This window comes from Camellia sinensis, chromosome 10 (assembly GCF_055761805.1).
Source record: "Camellia sinensis isolate YWXY chromosome 10, ASM5576180v1, whole genome shotgun sequence".
Taxonomy (NCBI): domain Eukaryota; kingdom Viridiplantae; phylum Streptophyta; class Magnoliopsida; order Ericales; family Theaceae; genus Camellia; species Camellia sinensis.
Window position 1 is genome coordinate 187,580,822 of NC_138970.1, and position 12,062 is coordinate 187,592,883.

The following is a 12,062-nucleotide window of genomic DNA, read 5'->3' on the forward strand; positions in this document are numbered from 1 at the left end:
AATACGGGGTTTACATACCATTTCTTGCAGAATACGGTTCGAACACTCGAAAACCTATACGGATTCTCCTACACAGTGGCAGATATGTAAATGCGGGGTTTACATATAATTTCTTCCGCATTACGGTTCGAACACTCGAACACCTATACGGATTCTCCTGCACAGTGGCAGATATGTAAATATGGGGTTTACATACCATTTCTTGCGCAATACGGTTCGAACACTCGAACACCTATACGGATTCTCCTGCACAGTGGCAGATATGTAAATACGGGGTTTACATACCATTTCTTGCGCAATACGGTTCGAACATTCGAACACCTATACGGATTCTCCTGCACAGTGGCAGATATGTAAATACGGGGTTTACATACCATTTCTTGCGCAATACGGTTCGAACACTCGAACACCTATACGGATTCTCCTGCACAGTGGCAGATATGTAAATACGGGGTTTACATACCATTTCTTGCGCAATACGGTTCGAACACTCGAACACCTATACGGATTCTCCTGCACAGTGGCAGATATGTAAATACGGGGTTTACATACCATTTCTTCCGCAATACGGTTCGAACACTCGAACACCTATACGGATTCTCCTGCACAGTGGCAGATATGTAAATAGGAGGTTTACTTACCATTTCGTGCGAAATACGGTTCGAACACTCGAACACCTATACGGATTCTCCTGCACAGTGGCAGATATGTAAATAGGAGGTTTACTTACCATTTCTTGCGCAATACGGTTCGAACACTCGAACACCTATACGGATTCTCCTGCACAGTGGCAGATATGTAAATACGGGGTTTACATACCATTTCTTGCGCAATACGGTTCGAACACTCGAACACCAATACGGATTCTCCTGCACAGTGGCAGATATGTAAATACGGGGTTTACATACCATTTCTTGCGCATTACGGTTCGAACACTCGAACACCTATACGGATTATCCTACACAGTGACAGATATGTAAATACGGGGATTACATACCATTTCTTGCGCATTACGGTTCGAACACTCGAACACCAATACGGATTCTCCTGCGCAGTGGCAGATATGTAAATACGGGTTTTCCGTACCATTTCTTGCGCAATACGGTTCGAACACTCGAACACCTATACGGATTCTCCTGCACTGTGGCAGATATGTAAATACGGGGTTTACGTTCCATTTCTTGCGCAATACGGTTCGAACACTCGAACACCTATACGGATTCTCCTGCACAGTGGCAGATATGTAAATACGGGGTTTACATACCATTTCTTGCGCAATACGGTTCGAACACTCGAACACCTATACGGATTCTCCTGCACAGTGGCAGATATGTAAATAGGAGGTTTACTTACCATTTCTTGCGAAATACGGTACGAACACTCGAACACCTATACGGATTCTCCTGCACAGTGGCAGATATGTAAATACGGGGTTTACTTACCATTTCTTGCGCAATACAGTTCGAACACTCGAACACCTATACGGATTCTCCTGCACTGTGGCAGATATGTAAATACGGGGTTTACGTTCCATTTCTTGCGCAATACGGTTCGAACACTCGAACACCTATACGGATTCTCCTGCACAGTGGCAGATATGTAAATACGGGGTTTACATACCATTTCTTGCGCAATACGGTTCGAACACTCGAACACCTATACGGATTCTCCTGCACAGTGGCAGATATGTAAATAGGAGGTTTACTTACCATTTCTTGCGAAATACGGTTCGAACACTCGAACACCTATACGGATTCTCCTGCACAGTAGCAGATATGTAAATACGGGGTTTACTTACCATTTCTTGCGCAATACGGTTCGAACACTCGAACACCTATACGGATTCTCCTGCACAGTGGCAGATATGTAAATACGGGGTTTACATACCATTTCTTGCGCAATACGGTTCGAACACTCGAACACCAATACGGATTCTCCTGCACAGTGGCAGATATGTAAATACGGGGTTTACATACCATTTCTTGCGCATTACGGTTCGAACACTCGAACACCTATACGGATTATCCTACACAGTGACAGATATGTAAATACGGGGATTACATACCATTTCTTGCGCATTACGGTTCGAACACTCGAACACCAATACGGATTCTCCTGCGCAGTGGCAGATATGTAAATACGGGTTTTCCGTACCATTTCTTGCGCAATACGGTTCGAACACTCGAACACCTATACGGATTCTCCTACACTGTGGCAGATATGTAAATACGGGGTTTACGTTCCATTTCTTGCGCAATACGGTTCGAACACTCGAACACCTATACGGATTCTCCTGCACGGTGGCAGATATGTAAATACGGGGTTTACATACCATTTCTTGCGCAATACGGTTCGAACACTCGAACACCTATACGGATTCTCCTGCACAGTGGCAGATATGTAAATACGGGGTTTACATACCATTTCTTGCGCATTACGGTTCGAACACTCGAACACCTATACGGATTCTCCCGCACGGTGGCAGATATGTAAATACGGTGTTTACATACCATTTCTTGCGCAATACGGTTCGAACACTCGAACACCTATACGGATTCTCCTGCACAGTGGCAGATATGTAAATACGGGGTTTACATACCATTTCTTGCGCAATACGGTTCGAACATTCGAACACCTATACGGATTCTCCTGCACAGTGGCAGATATGTAAATACGGGGTTTACATACCATTTCTTGCGGAATACGGTTCGAACACTCGAAAACCTATACGGATTCTCCTACACAGTGGCAGATATGTAAATGCGGGGTTTACATATAATTTCTTCCGCATTACGGTTCGAACACTCGAACACCTATACGGATTCTCCTGCACAGTGGCAGATATGTAAATATGGGGTTTACATACCATTTCTTGCGCAATACGGTTCGAACACTCGAACACCTATACGGATTCTCCTGCACAGTGGCAGATATGTAAATACGGGGTTTACATACCATTTCTTGCGCAATACGGTTCGAACACTCGAACACCTATACGGATTCTCCTGCACAGTGGCAGATATGTAAATACGGGGTTCACATACCATTTCTTCCGCAATACGGTTCGAACACTCGAACACCTATACGGATTCTCCTGCACAGTGGCAGATATGTAAATAGGAGGTTTACTTACCATTTCTTGCGAAATACGGTTCGAACACTCGAGCACCTATACGGATTCTCCTGCACAGTGGCAGATATGTAAATAGGAGGTTTACTTACCATTTCTTGCGCAATACGGTTCGAACACTCGAACACCTATACGGATTCTCCTGCACAGTGGCAGATATGTAAATACGGGGTTTACATACCATTTCTTGCGCAATACGGTTCGAACACTCGAACACCAATACGGATTCTCCTGCACAGTGGCAGATATGTAAATACGGGGTTTACATACCATTTCTTGCGCATTACGGTTCGAACACTCGAACACCTATACGGATTATCCTACACAGTGACAGATATGTAAATACGGGGATTACATACCATTTCTTGCGCATTACGGTTCGAACACTCGAACACCAATACGGATTCTCCTGCGCAGTGGCAGATATGTAAATACGGGTTTTCCGTACCATTTCTTGCGCAATACGGTTCGAACACTCGAACACCTATACGGATTCTCCTGCACTGTGGCAGATATGTAAATACGGGGTTTACGTTCCATTTCTTGCGCAATACGGTTCGAACACTCGAACACCTATACGGATTCTCCTGCACAGTGGCAGATATGTAAATACGGGGTTTACATACCATTTCTTGCGCATTACGGTTCGAACACTCGAAAACCTATACGGATTCTCCTGCACAGTGGCAGATATGTAAATACGGGGTTTACATACCATTTCTTGCGGAATACGGTTCGAACACTCGAAAACCTATACGGATTTTCCTACACAGTGGCAGATATGTAAATGCGGGGTTTACATATAATTTCTTCCGCATTACGGTTCAAACACTCGAACACCTATACGGATTCTCCTGCACAGTGGCAAATATGTAAATATGGGGTTTACATACCATTTCTTGCGCAATACGGTTCGAACACTCGAACACCTATACGGATTCTCCTGCACAGTGGCAGATATGTAAATACGGGGTTTACATACCATTTCTTGCGCAATACGGTTCGAACATTCGAACACCTATACGGATTCTCCTGCACAGTGGCAGATATGTAAATACGGGGTTTACATACCATTTCTTGCGCAATACGGTTCGAACACTCGAACACCTATACGGATTCTCCTGCACAGTGGCAGATATGTAAATACGGGGTTTACATACCATTTCTTGCGCAATACGGTTCGAACACTCGAACACCTATACGGATTCTCCTGCACAGTGGCAGATATGTAAATACGGGGTTTACATACCATTTCTTGCGCAATACGGTTCGAACACTCGAACACCTATACGGATTCTCCTGCACAGTGGCAGATATGTAAATAGGAGGTTTACTTACCATTTCTTGCGAAATACGGTTCGAACACTCGAACAACTATACGGATTCTCCTGCACAGTGGCAGATATGTAAATAGGAGGTTTACTTACCATTTCTTGCGCAATACGGTTCGAACACTCGAACACCTATACGGATTCTCCTGCACAGTGGCAGATATGTAAATACGGGGTTTACATACCATTTCTTGCGCAATACGGTTCGAACACTCGAACACCAATACGGATTCTCCTGCACAGTGGCAGATATGTAAATACGGGGTTTACATACCATTTCTTGCGCATTACGGTTCGAACACTCGAACACCTATACGGATTATCCTACACAGTGACAGATATGTAAATACGGGGATTACATACCATTTCTTGCGCATTACGGTTCGAACACTCGAACACCAATACGGATTCTCCTGCGCAGTGGCAGATATGTAAATACGGGTTTTCCGTACCATTTCTTGCGCAATACGGTTCGAACACTCGAACACCTATACGGATTCTCCTGCACTGTGGCAGATATGTAAATTCGGGGTTTACGTTCCATTTCTTGCGCAATACGGTTCGAACACTCGAACACCTATACGGATTCTCCTGCACGGTGGCAGATATGTAAATACGGGGTTTACATACCATTTCTTGCGCAATATGGTTCGAACAATCGAAAACCTATACGGATTCTCCTGCACAGTGGCAGATATGTAAATACGGGGTTTACATACCATTTCTTGCGCAATACGGTTCGAACACTCGAACACCTATACGGATTCTCCTGCACAGTGGCAGATATGTAAATACGGGGTTTACATACCATTTCTTGCGCAATACGGTTCGAACACTCGAACACCTATACGGATTCTCCTGCACAGTGGCAGATATGTAAATACGGGGTTTACATACCATTTCTTGCGCAATACGGTTCGAACACTCGAACACCTATACGGATTCTCCTGCACAGTGGCAGATATGTAAATACGGGGTTTACATACCATTTCTTGCGCAATACGGTTCGAACACTCGAACACCTATACGGATTCTCCTGCACAGTGGCAGATATGTAAATACGGGGTTTACATACCATTTCTTGCGCATTACGGTTCGAACACTCGAACACCTATACGGATTATCCTACACAGTGACAGATATGTAAATACGGGGATTACATACCATTTCTTGCGCATTACGGTTCGAACACTCGAACACCAATACGGATTCTCCTGCGCAGTGGCAGATATGTAAATACGGGTTTTCCGTACCATTTCTTGCGCAATACGGTTCGAACACTCGAACACCTATACGGATTCTCCTGCACTGTGGCAGATATGTAAATACGGGGTTTACGTTCCATTTCTTGCGCAATACGGTTCGAACACTCGAACACCTATACGGATTCTCCTGCACGGTGGCAGATATGTAAATACGGGGTTTACATACCATTTCTTGCGCAATACGGTTCGAACACTCGAACACCTATACGGATTCTCCTGCACAGTGGCAGATATGTAAATACGGGGTTTACATACCATTTCTTGCGCATTACGGTTCGAACACTCGAACACCTATACGGATTCTCCTGCACAGTGGCAGATATGTAAATACGGTGTTTACATACCATTTCCTGCGCAATACGGTTCGAACACTCGAACACCTATACGGATTCTCCTGCACAGTGGCAGATATGTAAATATGGGGTTTACATACCATTTCTTGCGCAATACGGTTCGAACACTCGAACACCTATACCGATTCTCCTGCACAGTGGCAGATATGTAAATACGGGGTTTACATACCATTTCTTGCGCAATACGGTTCGAACATTCGAACACCTATACGGATTCCCCTGCACAGTGGCAGATATGTAAATACGGGGTTTACATACCATTTCTTGCGCAATACGGTTCGAACACTCGAACACCTATACGGATTCTCCTGCACAGTGGCAGATATATAAATATGGGGTTTACATACCATTTCTTGCGCAATACGGTTCGAACACTCGAACACCTATACGGATTCTCCTCCACAGTGGCAGATATGTAAATACGGGGTTTACATACCATTTCTTGCGCAATACGGTTCGAACATTCGAACACCTATACGGATTCTCCTGCACAGTGGCAGATATGTAAATACGGGGTTTACATACCATTTCTTGCGCAATACGGTTCGAACACTGGAACACCTATAAGGATTCTCCTGCACAGTGGCAGATATGTAAATATGAGGTTTACTTACCATTTCTTGCGAAATACGGTTCGAGCACTCGAACACCTATACGGATTCTCCTGCACAGTGGCAGATATGTAAATACGGGGTTTACATACCATTTCTTGCGCATTACGGTTCGAACACTCGAACACCTATACGGATTCTCCTGCACAGTGGCAGATATGTAAATACGGGGTTTACATACCATTTCTTGCGCAATACGGTTCGAACACTCGAAAACTTATACGGATTCTCCTGCACAGTGGCAGATATGTAAATGCGGGGTTTACATACCATTTCTTGCGCATTACGGTTCGAACACTCGAACACCTATACGGATTCTCTTGCACAACGGCAGATATGTAAATACGGGGTTTACATACCATTTCTTGCGCATTACGGTTCGAACACTCCAACACCTATACGGATTCTCCTGCGCAGTGGCAGATATGTAAATACGGGGTTTCAGTACCATTTCTTTTGCAATACGATTCGAACACTCGAACACCTATACGGATTCTCCTGCACAGTGGCAGATATGTAAATACGGGGTTTACGTACCATTTCTTGCGCAATACGGTTCGAACACTCGAACACCTATACGGATCTTCCTGCACAGTGGCAGATATGTAAATACGGGGTTTACATACAATTTCTTGCGCAATACGGTTCGAACACTCGAACACCTATACGGATTCTCCTGCACAGTGGCAGATATGTAAATACGGGGTTTACATACCATTTCTTGCGCAATACGGTTCGAACACTCGAACACCTACACGGATTCTCCTGCACAGTGGCAGATATGTAAATATGAGGTTTACTTACCATTTCTTGCGAAATACGGTTCGAACACTCGAACACCTATACGGATTCTCCAACACAGTGGCAGATATGTAAATACAGGGTTTACATACCATTTCTTGCGCAATACGGTTCGAACACTCGAACACCTATACGGATTCTCCTGCACAGTGGCAGATATGTAAATACGGGGTTTACATACCATTTCTTGCGCAATACGGTTCGAACACTCGAACACCTATACGGATTCTCCTGCACAGTGGCAGATATGTAAATACGGGGTTTACATACCATTTCTTGCGCATTACGGTTCGAACACTCGAACACCTATACGGATTCTCCTGCACAGTGGCAGATATGTAAATACGGGGTTTACATACCATTTCTTGCGCATTACGGTTCGAACACTCGAACACCTATACGGATTCTCCTGCGCAGTGGCAGATATGTAAATACGGGTTTTCCGTACCATTTCTTGCGCAATACGGTTCGAACACTCGAACACCTATACGGATTCTCCTGCACAGTGGCAGATATGTAAATACGGGGTTTACGTACCATTTCTTGCGCAATACGGTTCGAACACTCGAACTCCTATACGGATTCTCCTGTACAGTGGCAGATATGTAAATACGGGGTTTACATACCATTTCTTGCGCAATACGGTTCGAACACTGGAACACCTATACGGATTCTCCTGCACAGTGGCAGATATGTAAATATGAGGTTTACTTACCATTTCTTGCGAAATACGGCTCGAACACTCGAACACCTATACGGATTCTCCAGCACAGTGGCAGATATGTAAATACGGGGTTTACATACCATTTCTTGCGCAATACGGTTCGAACCCTCGAACACCTATACAGATTCTCCTGCACAGTGGCAGATATGTAAATACGGGGTTTACATACCATTTCTTGCGCATTACGGTTCGAACACTCGAACACCTATACGGATTCTGCTGCACAGTGGCAGATATGTAAATACGGGGTTTACATACCATTTCTTGCGCATTACGGTTCGAACACTCGAACACCTATACTGATTCTCCTGCGCAGTGGCAGATATGTAAATACGGGTTTTCCGTACCATTTCTTGCGCAATACGGTTCGAACACTCGAACACCTATACGGATTCTCCTGCACAGTGGCAGATATGTAAATACGGGGTTTACGTACCATTTCTTGCGCAATACGGTTCGAACACTCGAACTCCTATACGAATTCTCCTGTACAGTGGCAGATATGTAAATACGGGGTTTACATACCATTTCTTGCGCAATACGGTTCGAACACTGGAACACCTATACGGATTCTCCTGCACAGTGGCAGATATGTAAATATGAGGTTTACTTACCATTTCTTGCGAAATACGGTTCGAACACTCGAACACCTATACGGATTCTCCTGCACAGTGGCAGATATGTAAATACGGGGTTTACATACCATTTCTTGCGCAATACGGTTCGAACACTCGAACACCTATACGGATTCTCCTGCACAGTGGCAGATATGTAAATACGGGGTTTACATACCATTTCTTGCGCAATACGGTTCGAACACTCGAACACCTATACGGAATCTCCTGCACAATGGCAGATATGTAAATACGGGGCTTACATACCATTTCTTGCGCATTACAGTTCGAACACTCGAACACCTATACGGATTCTCCTGCACAGTGGCAGATATGTAAATACGGGGTTTACATACCATTTCTTGCGGAATACGGTTCGAACACTCGAAAACGTATACGGATTCTCCTGCACAGTGGCAGATATGTAAATGCGGGGTTTACATACCATTTCTTGCGCATTACGGTTCGAACACTCGAACACCTATACGGATTCTCCTGCACAGTGGCAGATATGTAAATACGGGGTTGACATACCATTTCTTGCGCATTACGGTTCGAACACTCGAACACCTATACGGATTCTCCAGCGCAGTGGCAGATATGTAAATACGGGGTTTCCGTACCATTTCTTTTGCAATACGGTTCGAACACTCGAACACCTATACGGATTCTCCTGCATAGTGGCAGATATTTAAATACGGGGTTGACGTACCATTTCTTGCGCATTACGGTTCGAACACTCGAACACCTATACGGATTCTCCTGCACAGTGGCAGATATGTAAATACGGGGTTTACATACCATTTCTTGCGCAATACGGTTCGAACACTCGAACACCTATACGGATTCTCCTGCACAGTGGCAGATATGTAAAAACGGGGTTTACATACCATTTCTTGCGCAATACGGTTCGAACATTCGAACACCTATACGGATTCTCCTGCACAGTGGCAGATATGTAAATACGGGGTTTACATACCATTTCTTGTGCAATACGGTTCGAACACTCGAACACCTATACGGATTCTCCTGCACAGTGGCAGATATGTAAATATGAGGTTTACTTACCATTTCTTGCGAAATACGGTTCGAACACTCAAACACCTATACAGATTCTCCTGCACAGTGGCAGATATGTAAATACGGGGTTTACTTACCATTTCTTGCGCAATACGGTTCGAACACTCGAACACTTATACGGATTCTCCTGCACAGTGGCAGATATGTAAATACGGGGTTTACATACCATTTCTTGCGCAATACGGTTCGAACACTCGAACACCTATACGGATTCTCCTGCACAGTGGCAGATATGTAAATACGGGGTTTACATACCATTTCTTGCGCAATACGGTTCGAACACTCGAACACCAATACGGATTCTCCTGCACAGTGGCAGATATGTAAATACGGGGTTTACATACCATTTCTTGCGCAATACGGTTCGAACACTCGAACACCTATACGGATTCTCCTGCACAGTGGCAGATATGTAAATACGGGGTTTACATACCATTTCTTGCGCATTACGGTTCGAACACTCGAACACCTATACGGATTATCCTACACAGTGACAGATATGTAAATACGGGGATTACATACCATTTCTTGCGCATTACGGTTCGAACACTCGAACACCAATACGGATTCTCCTGCGCAGTGGCAGATATGTAAATACGGGTTTTCCGTACCATTTCTTGCGCAATACGGTTCGAACACTCGAACACCTATACGGATTCTCCTGCACTGTGGCAGATATGTAAATACGGGGTTTACGTTCCATTTCTTGCGCAATACGGTTCGAACACTCGAACACCTATACGGATTCTCCTGCACGGTGGCAGATATGTAAATACGGGGTTTACATACCATTTCTTGCGCAATACGGTTCGAACACTCGAACACCTATACGGATTCTCCTGCACAGTGGCAGATATGTAAATACGGGGTTTACATACCATTTCTTGCGCATTACGGTTCGAACACTCGAACACCTATACGGATTCTCCTGCACAGTGGCAGATATGTAAATACGGTGTTTACATACCATTTCCTGCGCAATACGGTTCGAACACTCGAACACCTATACGGATTCTCCTGCACAGTGGCAGATATGTAAATATGGGGTTTACATACCATTTCTTGCGCAATACGGTTCGAACACTCGAACACCTATACGGATTCTCCTGCACAGTGACAGATATGTAAATACGGGGTTTACATACCATTTCTTGCGCAATACGGTTCGAACATTCGAACACCTATACGGATTCCCCTGCACAGTGGCAGATATGTAAATACGGGGTTTACATACCATTTCTTGCGCAATACGGTTCGAACACTCGAACACCTATACGGATTCTCCTGCACAGTGGCAGATATATAAATATGGGGTTTACATACCATTTCTTGCGCAATACGGTTCGAACACTCGAACACCTATACGGATTCTCCTGCACAGTGGCAGATATGTAAATACGGGGTTTACATACCATTTCTTGCGCAATACGGTTCGAACATTCGAACACCTATACGGATTCTCCTGCATAGTGGCAGATATGTAAATACGGGGTTTACATACCATTTCTTGCGCAATACGGTTCGAACACTGGAACACCTATACGGATTCTCCTGCACAGTGGCAGATATGTAAATATGAGGTTTACTTACCATTTCTTGCGAAATACGGTTCGAACACTCGAACACCTATACGGATTCTCCTGCACAGTGGCAGATATGTAAATACGGGGTTTACATACCATTTCTTGCGCATTACGGTTCGAACACTCGAACACCTATACGGATTCTCCTGCACAGTGGCAGATATGTAAATACGGGGTTTACATACCATTTCTTGCGCAATACGGTTCGAACACTCGAAAACTTATACGGATTCTCCTGCACAGTGGCAGATATGTAAATGCGGGGTTTACATACCATTTCTTGCGCATTACGGTTCGAACACTCGAACACCTATACGGATTCTCTTGCACAACGGCAGATATGTAAATACGGGGTTTACATACCATTTCTTGCGCATTACGGTTCGAACACTCCAACACCTATACGGATTCTCCTGCGCAGTGGCAGATATGTAAATACGGGGTTTCAGTACCATTTCTTTTGCAATACGATTCGAACACTCGAACACCTATACGGATTCTCCTGCACAGTGGCAGATATGTAAATACGGGGTTTACGTACCATTTCTTGCGCAATACGGTTCGAACACT